Here is a 10855-nt window from a genome sequence, read left to right on the forward strand (position 1 = left end):
TCAGTCTCTCTCTACCTCTGGAGGTGGAATATCAGGATACAAACCCCTACAGCTGTGTGCTGAACAATCCCATCAGCAACCAGACCACACATCTGGACATCAACACACTCTGCCACACATGTACAGGTACGACAACGGTCCATTTATTCACAGAGATGTTCTCAGATTCTGTTACAATATTGACAATCTGTCTCTCTTTCCATGATAGCAGCAGGTTTGTCTGCAGGCCATGTAGCGCTGGTGTGTGTTGGTGTTGGTGTTGGTGTGTGTGCTCTGGCTGCAGTTTTGTGTGGTATTTACTGTTACCGTCAACACAAGACATCTAAACAAGCAGATCTAGAGGGTATGTGTTACCATCAGCTAATTTCACAAAATAAACATTTGAGTTTTATTAAAAGGTTGAATTTACTTCTACTTCATTCTTTAAATTAAGTCATTGTTTTTATACAGGACAACCTGGAGCTGAACTCACTGTTGCTTTAACTAATGGTAAGATAGAGTTCAAATAGTGATGCACCAAAATATTGCCAGCCAAAAAGTTTTAAATGAAACAGCAAAAAATAATTTTTTTGGTTTCGGCTAGAATGGTTTTAGAGGGCCGAAAAGATTGACCGAAACAGTGACGTTAAATGAGCAATGACTGGCCTAAAAATTTTTTTTATAAAAAGTTATAATGTTAGTAAAGTTTTTGCACACAAAAAAACTAATATATATGCAGAAAAATGATTTTCAACCCTCATTCTGACTCTCTGCCTGAAATGATCAGTAACACTTTAGTTTTGGGTCCAATTCTCACTATTAACTAGTTTCTTATTAGCATGCATATTACTAGCATATTATATGCTAGTAATATGCATGCTAATAAGAAACTAGTTAATAGTGAGAATTGGCTGTTTATTAGTACTTATAAAGCACCTATATGCCTTGTTCGCAAACACCGGAAGTAGCTAACCGCGGCCATATTGTTGACATGACATCTGTCCTGCCCCTAGCCGCGCGCAGATTTGAGTTGAGGTGAGCAGTAGCCTATCTCGTCGGTATCAAGAGAAGATAAGCTTGATTGGTGTGGACCCATATCAAATAGAACCAATAGCCTTAAGTAAAGATCTGTCCTTATAGAGCATCACAGTCCCGCCCACAGCCGGTGCCGGAAGTAAGAATTCAATACAATTTCTCCATTGACAGTTGGGGTATAAGCCATAAAAACGTAACCATACATGGTAGACTTAAAACCAGCTACGGCTGTACTAAGCGATTGTATATGCTCATATAAACGCCAAAAGTTCATGGGTTACTAACCTTGTTTTAATATAAATGCCTTTTATTCGCGATGTCTTGGATAAGTACTTCATTACCCACAATCCTGAACAATCCCACAATCCCACAGTGATGCATCTGATTGGTGGAAGTCGTGTAACTGTCTGGTTAAACCCCGCGAAGGTCCGTGAAGACTGAAGATCATGTAATGACGTAGGGCTAGGTCATTGGTCGCACGTCAGAGGCGCCCGCGCCATTGGATGTGCAGTTGCCGCAGCACAGCCTATGCGTTTTACATATAAGCTTCAGTAAATCGAGGAAAAGGAGTTTCCCTGCACATTCACTATATAAAATTCACTGGAGGAAAAAGTTTGCGTGGCCGTCGTCAGATTTGGAAGTCGCTCAAAAGGCTCTTTCGCGGTTGTGGCTTCAGTCGACTTCAGTGAGGCGCGGTGGTTTATGGGATGAGCAGTTCCTTCGCTCGGAAATGAAAATATGTACACAGTCTTGTACCTTTGACTTTTTTTGGATTTTCTCTTCGTTTTTTCACTCGAAATGATATGTTGTATGCTTATGAGTTCAGCCGTAGCTGGTTATCCTCAGACATGCTCTAAAACTCTTTAGATACGGATTTTCCAAAACGTCAGTGGGAGAAATGAATGGGAAATTTAAGCTCTCTCGGGCTGTGGGCGGGACTGTGATGCTCTATTGCCAGCCGTATTATTTATTTATTATTTATTATTAACTTAACTTATCCGGATATTTATAACGTTAACTATCTCGTTCATACAGTATCCGCATAACGTTACACTTCGCAGGGCTCCAGACTAACTTTTACTAGGATGGTTGTAACAAAATAACACAGTATCACACAAGCACTAATTCCCTACCTAGTATCAATGAGGCTGGCTGGGTGGGATCTTCTGAAGTCTATATGGAGACGCAAACAAGTTGTTTAAACTGGACGTGTCAAAGCGAATGTTCTTTCACTCTTTTATTTGTCCTGTTGTCGACAGACCCAAACGTGTGGAGTTTCGTCAGAAACTGAACACACATCTGTACACTGTATCAGTCTAGACATCATCAGTTGTTATAATGGGTCTTTTTTTTTGTTTTGTTTTTTAACGATGTTCGCATGCAGGGTAGGCAAATATCAGCTGTTAAATGGTTAGTTCACCCAAAAATGAAATTTACCCCATGATTTACTCACCCTGAAGCCATCCAAGGTGTATACATTCTTCTTTCAGACTAATAAAATCAGAGTTATATTAAAAAAATGCCCTGGCTCTTCCAAGCTTTATAATGGGAGTCAATGGGTATATTTTTTTGGAAGTCCATCAAAGTGCATCTATCCATCATAAAAGTGCTCCACACGGCTCTGCGGGGGTTAATAAAGGCCTTCTGAAGTGAAGCGATGCGTTCGTGTAAGAAAAATATCCATATTTAAAACTTTATCGGCTAAAATAACTAGCTTCCGGCAGACGGTCTACGCAAGTCGACACTTGACGATGTATGACTTAGATGTAGGAGTAGCGTAAGCTTTGACGCCTCTTGCGGTTCAAACAAACAGGGCTGGGCAACCGTATTCGGCATTACCTTGTGCGTCAAGTTCAAGCGTTACTCTTTTGCTGTTAGACGACTTGCGTAAGCCATGTGCCGGAAGCTAGTTATTTTAGTCCATAAAGTTTTAAACATGGGTATTTTTCTTACACAAACGGATCGGTAAATTTAATTTTTGTATGAACTATCCCTTTAAGAGACTGAACGCCCGTGGGCGGGGCCTATGGTGTTATGATGTAGGCTATAACTACTTGTTGATGTCCTGCTCTGGAGGTGGACATATGCAAATGTATTTTCTCGTGTTACATCATGGATCCCGAAGTCTCATGGTTTGCTGGACAAGATCTCAGGTACACACAGTGTCACACAAGTTTGATCCCTCTGAGAAACTCTTTCTGTTTGTTCTCCAGGTCAATTTGTTGAGAGAGATGAAATCAAATCATTACTAGCGATGGTAGGAGAATCTGTGACGCTACACACTGACATCTCTGAAATACAGGAAAATCAGCTGATACGCTGGAAGTTTGCTGACTCCAAAGAATACAATCGCGCTGAATTCACTGTCATTGCTAAATGGGATAAAACGCATGAGGAGGAATACTTATATAATGAAGAAAGATTTAAAGACCGTTTGAAACTGGACCACAACAGCGGATCTCTCAGCATCACTAACATCACACCTCAACTCTATGGACATTATAAACTCCACATCATCAGCGAGGGACAGAAGATCTCAAAGACGTTCAATGTTGTTGCTCATGTGAGTTGGTTGAGTCTTTTAAAGTCATATTATGGAAGTAAAATAGTGCCAAATGTTTTTGAAACAAAAAGCCTGTTGAATTGCACTACTTGAAAAAATATAAATTGCATTAACCCTGCTTGTATTTTAATGCATTGTATTTTTAGGGCTTGCATTTTTATAGGCTGAAATTTAGCATGGTTGAATATTTAAGCTGTGAATATTTCATTTATTTATGAATAAAAGCTGATAACATGTAAGGCTACACAGGGAAAGTAACAATGAATGAAACATAAAAACAGCTTTTGTGCCTTTATCATCTTTTCCGCATATATACTGACCCAGATAATCGTCACAAAAAACTTAATGCATGCTCAATTGTTGAAAATGAGTTTTTACTGTTTTTTATGAATGAATGGCTTGCTCTAACTGTTGCTCTGGTCTTCGTCAACAACACGCGCTTGCACCCCCTGCTGGTGAGGTCCACTAACAGCAGATGGAGATTATTCTCGGTAATCTACTGCTTTTCCTGCAGCTCCTGGATGTCAACGTTGAATTTACTGTCGAATTTGAACCACTAAATTTGTGGAAGCGAATTTGCAAAGCGAAATAAAATGGACTGAAACCCGCCTGTTGAATATTATAGGTTGTATTTTTAATCAGTTTGAATATTTTGGAAGTGATATATGAAAGGTGAATATGGATTATTGAAATTTTACTAATGAAAAATGTGTTTGAAATGTTTTGAATTGAATATTCACAGCTTAAATATTCAACCATGCTAAATTTCAGCCCATAAAAATGCAAGCCCTAAAAATACAATGCATTAAAATACAAGCAGGGTTAATGCAATTTATATTTTTTTCAAGTAGTGCAATTCAACAGGCTTTTTGTTTCAAAAACATTTGGCATTATTTTACCTCCATACATAATTGTCTTACTGAAGTCTGTAACTGATCAACTATTTATGGCAAGTGAATGTGAATGAAGAAGAAATCTACAGACCCCCTAAAGCAGGGGTGTCCAAACTCGATCCTGGAGGGCCACTGTCCTGCAGAGTTTAGCAACCCCAATTAAACGCACCTGAAACGGCTAATCAAGGTCTTGATTAGCTGTTGAAGGTCATTAGGCTGTGAATATTCAGGTGTGTTGAGGCAGGTTGGAACTAAACTCTGCAGGACAGCGGCCCTCCAGGACAGAGTTTGGACACCCCTGCCCTAAAGGGACACGTGGTTAAAAATTTGTGATATTTTTTAAATCTTTTGCGTTCCCTCGCAAAAACTGTTGTGAGCTCGGACAGGCAGTGTTTCAGAGCTCTGTACAGTCCCTCCAGAAAAACGTGATTATGCGATCACATGATTTAATGCATAATCAGCCAAAGTCTGCATATTTATGCAGGGGCATTTTTCAAATACGCCGCACTTTCGTAGCATAAATTGCCGATTTCCGCGCAAAATATGCGGGGTTTCCATGATTTCATAATCACCGCGTTTTCGTTGCAAAAAAAGTCACATATATCTTTGCAGAAAAAATTTGAAAAATGTTGCGTTTGCCTCACACGAGAGCCGCCGTTTCCCCCTGTTGCCATGGGAACGTTGTGGAGTGACGTAATTACGCGACGTGAAAATCATCGAAAAGCTGTCAAACAGGAGCACACTTTATTTTTTATATTTTATTTATTCATTTTTACAAGTTGTAGCATTTTCCTTTTGTAAAGCTACAGAACTTGTTTGACTCATCAATGTTTTGTAAGTTTGATGTGTTTATTAAAGGTGCTCTAAGCGATGTCACGCGTTTTTTAGGCCAAAACATTTTTTGTCACATACAGCAAACATCTCCTCACTATCCACTGGCTGCCTGTCCCCTGAACACACTGTAAAGAAACGCGATCTCTGTAGACAGCCCATGCTTCACAAACAGCAACAAAAGCAAACTGCGGCGACCCGCTCCCCGAAACATAACAAACTGTTCCAGCCAATGACCGACAAGAAGGGTTTGGGGGCGGGGTTTGGGGGGTTAGTGTGCGGATGAGGAGGAGGGAGGGTCTAGCTAGCCTCCGTTTTGTTTGACAATAGTTCGAACGTCAACAAGAAGTGATGTCACCCAGGATCGCTTAGAGAACCTTTAAGGTCTGAAATAAAACAAGATGAGAACTGAAATATTCCAGCACTTTCTGTGATGTAGGCTAGTTATGCTTGCTTATCATAGGAAGTAATAAGAAATGACTCGTACATTAAGGTAGTAGCCTAGTGAGAACAGGGTGTTGGGGGAATCACTTTTCTTTATCAAACCGCAATTTTTGCAAGTTCCCGCAATTTCATAGCATAAAATTGCTTAAATCCCGCATATTCCATCGCATTTTTTTAAAAAACGTGCCGCATAGGCTAATCAAGGATTTTTGCTCGCAACAATCACAAAAAAGGACTGGAAGGACTGTGAAGTGTTTTTTCTCAGTGTTTGAACTTGGATTAAATTTCAAGAAATGCGGTCAGTGATTTAACTCAAGGAGTTCAGTAAAGTTGGCAATATATTCACAGATTCAAACTTCCCGGATTAATAGGCTATTCGTGAGCTAAAACACAGATTGCTGGCTGTAAAATGACACAGGTCTATTTACAATCATAGTAACGTAGACAACGAGCAGCAACCCAATTTTCCTCAAAACGAGCTTTAGCCTATAATATAAATTGGTCTCTATAAGCGGCTGAGAGACAGAATAAGGGACCATCTGCAAAGTGCAAAACCATAAAAACGTCATTATGTTTGTTTGTTTGTTTGTTTGACTGGACAGAAATTCATCTTTGACACTGGTATCAAGACATAAATCACATGATTGAGCACTCATACATGAATGAAACAAATGAATACAACATGTAGCAAGTTCACACACCTATAGTCCCGCTCGAATTGAGAAATTATTATAATTTAATTAAATGTTACACACTGTAGTGTCGCCAAATGTAGTTTACACATCAATGGTCTCCCACTGGTCATACTACAACACTTAGTTTAATAAAATGCGTTTGCACATTTTATATAATGAAAAATACTCAATAACTTCACTGTAACTCACCAAATTCAGTTCACACATCACTGCTCTCATGCTGGTTATCCGACACTTAGTTTGCCAAGTAATAGCACATAAAAAATAAACAGGCCTATTCTTTACACAAATGATGTTGGTACGCAGATAACATAATAGTTACAACCATAGCTTTTGCATGATAATTGCTTACTGCATTTGATGGCATTACCCTGTATAACAGTGATTTACAGATATTGAATATTTTTTCTAATAACAGTGAGGTTATTGATTTTGTTTCATAATAAATAATCATATAAATTATGCATTTTTATCAATTGTAGTATAACCAGCAGGAGAGCAGTGATGTGTCAACTGATTTTGGTGACAGTAGAAGTTATTTTTTATAATATAAAATGTGCAGAAGTGTTTTGGGTTTTGCACTTTGCAGACGGTCCCTTATTCTGTCTCTCAGCCACTTATAGAGACTAATTTATATTATAAAGCTCATTTAGAGGAAAATTGAGTTGTAACTGGTTGTCTACGTTACTATGATTGTAAATAGGCCTGTGTCATTTGTGTTTTAACAGCTTTTAGCTCACGAATAGCCTATTAATCCGGGAAGTTTGAATCTGTGAATATATTGCCAACTTTACTGAACTCCTTGAGTTAAATCACTGAACGCATTTCTTTATATTTGAGTTCAAGTTCAAACTCTATGTAACGCTCCATTAACGGAGCTCTGAAGCACTGCCAGCGGGACATTAAACAGCACGTGTTTGTCTGATGTTTTTGCGAGGGAACGTTAAATATTTAAAAAATATTTTTTCTCCCATCCCAAATTTTTTCCACCACCATGTCCCTTTTAGAGGCTCTGTAGAAACCATCTTTAGACACATGATTATGATGATTAGATTCATAGAAACATCAATTCAAAACACTTAACCTGTTTTTACCTTCGATTCTTCTTTGTTTTCTAACAGGTTCAAATAAAAAGAGCGCTAAAAAGAGAGCGCAAAACCCAGAGGAGACTAACCTGTCCAATGTAAGAGGACCATAAACACTGGAATATTATCCACATTTGAATTCCAAGAAACATTTCTATTTTTCCCAACCATCTAAAATCCTAAGTGACAAAATAAGTAAAGTTGAGCTTGCAACACAAGCCGACTTAAGACTGTGTACGTTTATTCGTCAGGACACAGTTGCTAGGCTATAGTATATAGGCCTATTTTAAAACCGCTGAACTATTATCACACTAGCATGAAAAGACAAGATGAAGGGCCTCCTTGAGTCACTGCCATATTGCTCTGTGTGTGTAACAAAACAAAAAAAGGATTCTCCATGATTATTAATTCTTTACATTTTATGCAGTTTTTCCCTGCAAACTCAAGGTGCCCTGGGAAGGGCAACATACAAAAAAGTATTTGCGTTTTTCACTATAGGCTATATAATTAGCAAATACCTGTTTCTGATACAATGATCTTGATGTTTTTTTGGGATCATTGTTTTTCCATCAAATCTTGGGGAAGAAAATATATAGGCTAGATTTAAAATTTATTTTACAAATAAACTTTTTTATTTCTTTAAAATTATCATATATCTAAAATATCTATCATCTATCTTAATTTTTCATTAAATATATTTTTTAAAGAAATATGTGATGGTTGTTTGTATGATAACACAGAGCCCCTAAAGGGAAATGGTGATGGAAGGAAAAATGATGTATCAATGCTTTTGCGTTCTCTCGCAAATTTTGACAAGTTAAAGGTGCAGTGTGGGATTTTTAGCGGCATCTAGTGGTGAGACTTGCAAATTGCAAACAGCATGTCACTCGCGGCCTATCCCTCGGTTTTCAAACTCGAATGAGAAGCTACGGTGGCCGACGTAAGACAAAATATGTCGTCGTCTGAGTCTGAGTCAGCAGCAGAGAGTAGTAAGTCAAGCAATGAGGTTTCTTTAGCGCTGTTTGTTTGCTTTCGGCTACGGTAAACATACCTTCAGACCTTCATAGAAGGGGATTCCCGCGTCTATGTAGATATAAATGTCTCATTAAGGTAATAAAAACATAACGGTTCATTAAGTAAGGTCTTTATACACCACTGAAAACATAGTTATGGATTTTAAATTGCATTTCTGTCAATAGATCCTCAGAAATATTACACAATGCACCTTACATAATATAATAATAGTAATCAGCTGATTGTCTCACGAACGTAACCAGCACATTCTCCCCACATAGCAAACCCATAATACAGCGAGGGAGAAGAACCACATGAAACTATGCAACAATATATTTTTTCTAACAGGGTAGTAAAAGTTTAGCTGGCTAATATGAGCTGTTACTGTGGCTGAGCCTTGTTTAAACTCGACGCGTCCGCATGAGCCCAAAGGTGCGTGCGGCAAAAATGACGTGATTGTGACAGCGCGCGCGCCTCCGCATCCCTTTGACACCACTTACTACACACAAGGGCTTTTTTCTCTGATTTTGGAAACTCGGTCGACTTAAAATGCTTCCAAGATCGACGGGTTGGTGATTCCTGTAACTGTTTTACGGTCAATGACAAGAGTAGCCTACTAATCAGCTGTCTCACGAACTTAACCAGCACATTTATCCCCACATAGCAAAGCCATAACACAGCGAGGGAGAAGAATTAAGTTACATGAAACAATCCAACTACATATTTACACCACTGACAAGGGAAAAGTCACTACTCACGGTGTTTATGACTAGCTTCTTCTAGCTTCCTGCGGCTTCTCTTTTAATGTAGTGACAAAACGCGCTCTGTAACGCTGTGTGTTCGCTGTCGGCTACGGTAGAAACATGACGTCACAATATGGCGACCTTCATAGAAGGGGATTCCCGCGCCTATGTAGATATAAATGCCTCATTCTAAGGTAATAAAAACATTACCGTTTATTAAGTAAGTTCTTTATACACCACTGAACACATAGTTATGGATGTCATATTGCATTTCTCTTAATAGATACTCAAATTTTTTACACATTGCACCTTTAATGCAAATATTCTCAAATATAAGTTTGATTTCGAGAATAAAGTCAGAATTAAGAGAATACGGTCTTCCGTATAAGTTATGTGTGTGTGTGTGTGTGTGTGTGTGTGTGTGTGTGTGTGTGTGTGTGTGTGTGTGTGTGTGTGTGTGTGTGTGTGTGTGTGTGTAAAGAAATGCGTTCGTGAAGTCAAACTTTATGCGTGAGGTATGAGGTATGCCGTAAAGCAGTCGAATTTTGTAGTTCTTTTTGTGCTCGGGTTACTACCCAAACCCCGAAGTTACATAGTGCCAGTAAAAGCGACACAGACCCCGCCAGGCTATGGCAGAAGTGCCTTTCACCCTGTTACGACTTGATGAACCACTGATAAGATTTTGGAAACATTATTTTAAGGTAAAAAATGTTACATAGTGTTGCTTTAATGTGGCAGTTGTGTTGGAGGAGACCATTGCAGACAAAGACAAAAATAGTATTACATGTAAAATTCACAAAGTGTTATCCTTTATTGTGTACATATAGCATTGCACATGCGTGTTCACATATAAATGTGAATTTATGTTAACACATTTATATACACACACATTTACAGAATGAGTTACAACAGATTTCTAGTTCCCAGCATGCTTTGCTTCTGACTGTTAAAGAAGAGCAAATGTTCAAATGAAATGTTATTTAATGTGTTTTGCTCAATATTAATATAGAGGGGGAAATCTGTTAGTGTTTATTGTTCTATTATTTTATAATTTAAAAGTTTTTCTGGTATGTCTGAGTTTTTGGGGTTACCATTGTGCTGAAGTGTAGAGCCTGTGGTTAAGTTCAGGATTGGCCCGAAGTTTTATAAACTGTATTTTATAAGTAATGGCTGTGCACTTCTCAGCACAGTGATTGTCTCTTGGCTTAATGTTTCAGTACATGCAGGTGTTATTATAATTTAGTCAACTAGCTTGAAAATATGAAACATTTATAATGTAGATAATTATAAAAAATATAAGATATAAATTACATTATATATGTCTTTATGTGTGTGCTGATGTTACATGAGTAAATATATCTGCAATATATTACACATGCAGTACCATATCTGATCACATATACAACAATATATTGTGTAGTGTATTATTAAATATAAAATCACATACATTATGATATATTAGTAATTATTGTCCAGCTAAAGTTATTCACTTCCGTCGCAAATATCATGAGTTATTAACTTAGGGGCCGCTAACACGACACCGTTTTAACAGAAAACACTAAAGTTCTCTCTA

This window comes from Rhinichthys klamathensis, unplaced genomic scaffold, assembly GCF_029890125.1.
Source record: "Rhinichthys klamathensis goyatoka isolate OS25496 unplaced genomic scaffold, OSU_Roscu_1.1 h1tg000558l_1, whole genome shotgun sequence".
Classification (NCBI taxonomy): domain Eukaryota; kingdom Metazoa; phylum Chordata; class Actinopteri; order Cypriniformes; family Leuciscidae; genus Rhinichthys; species Rhinichthys klamathensis.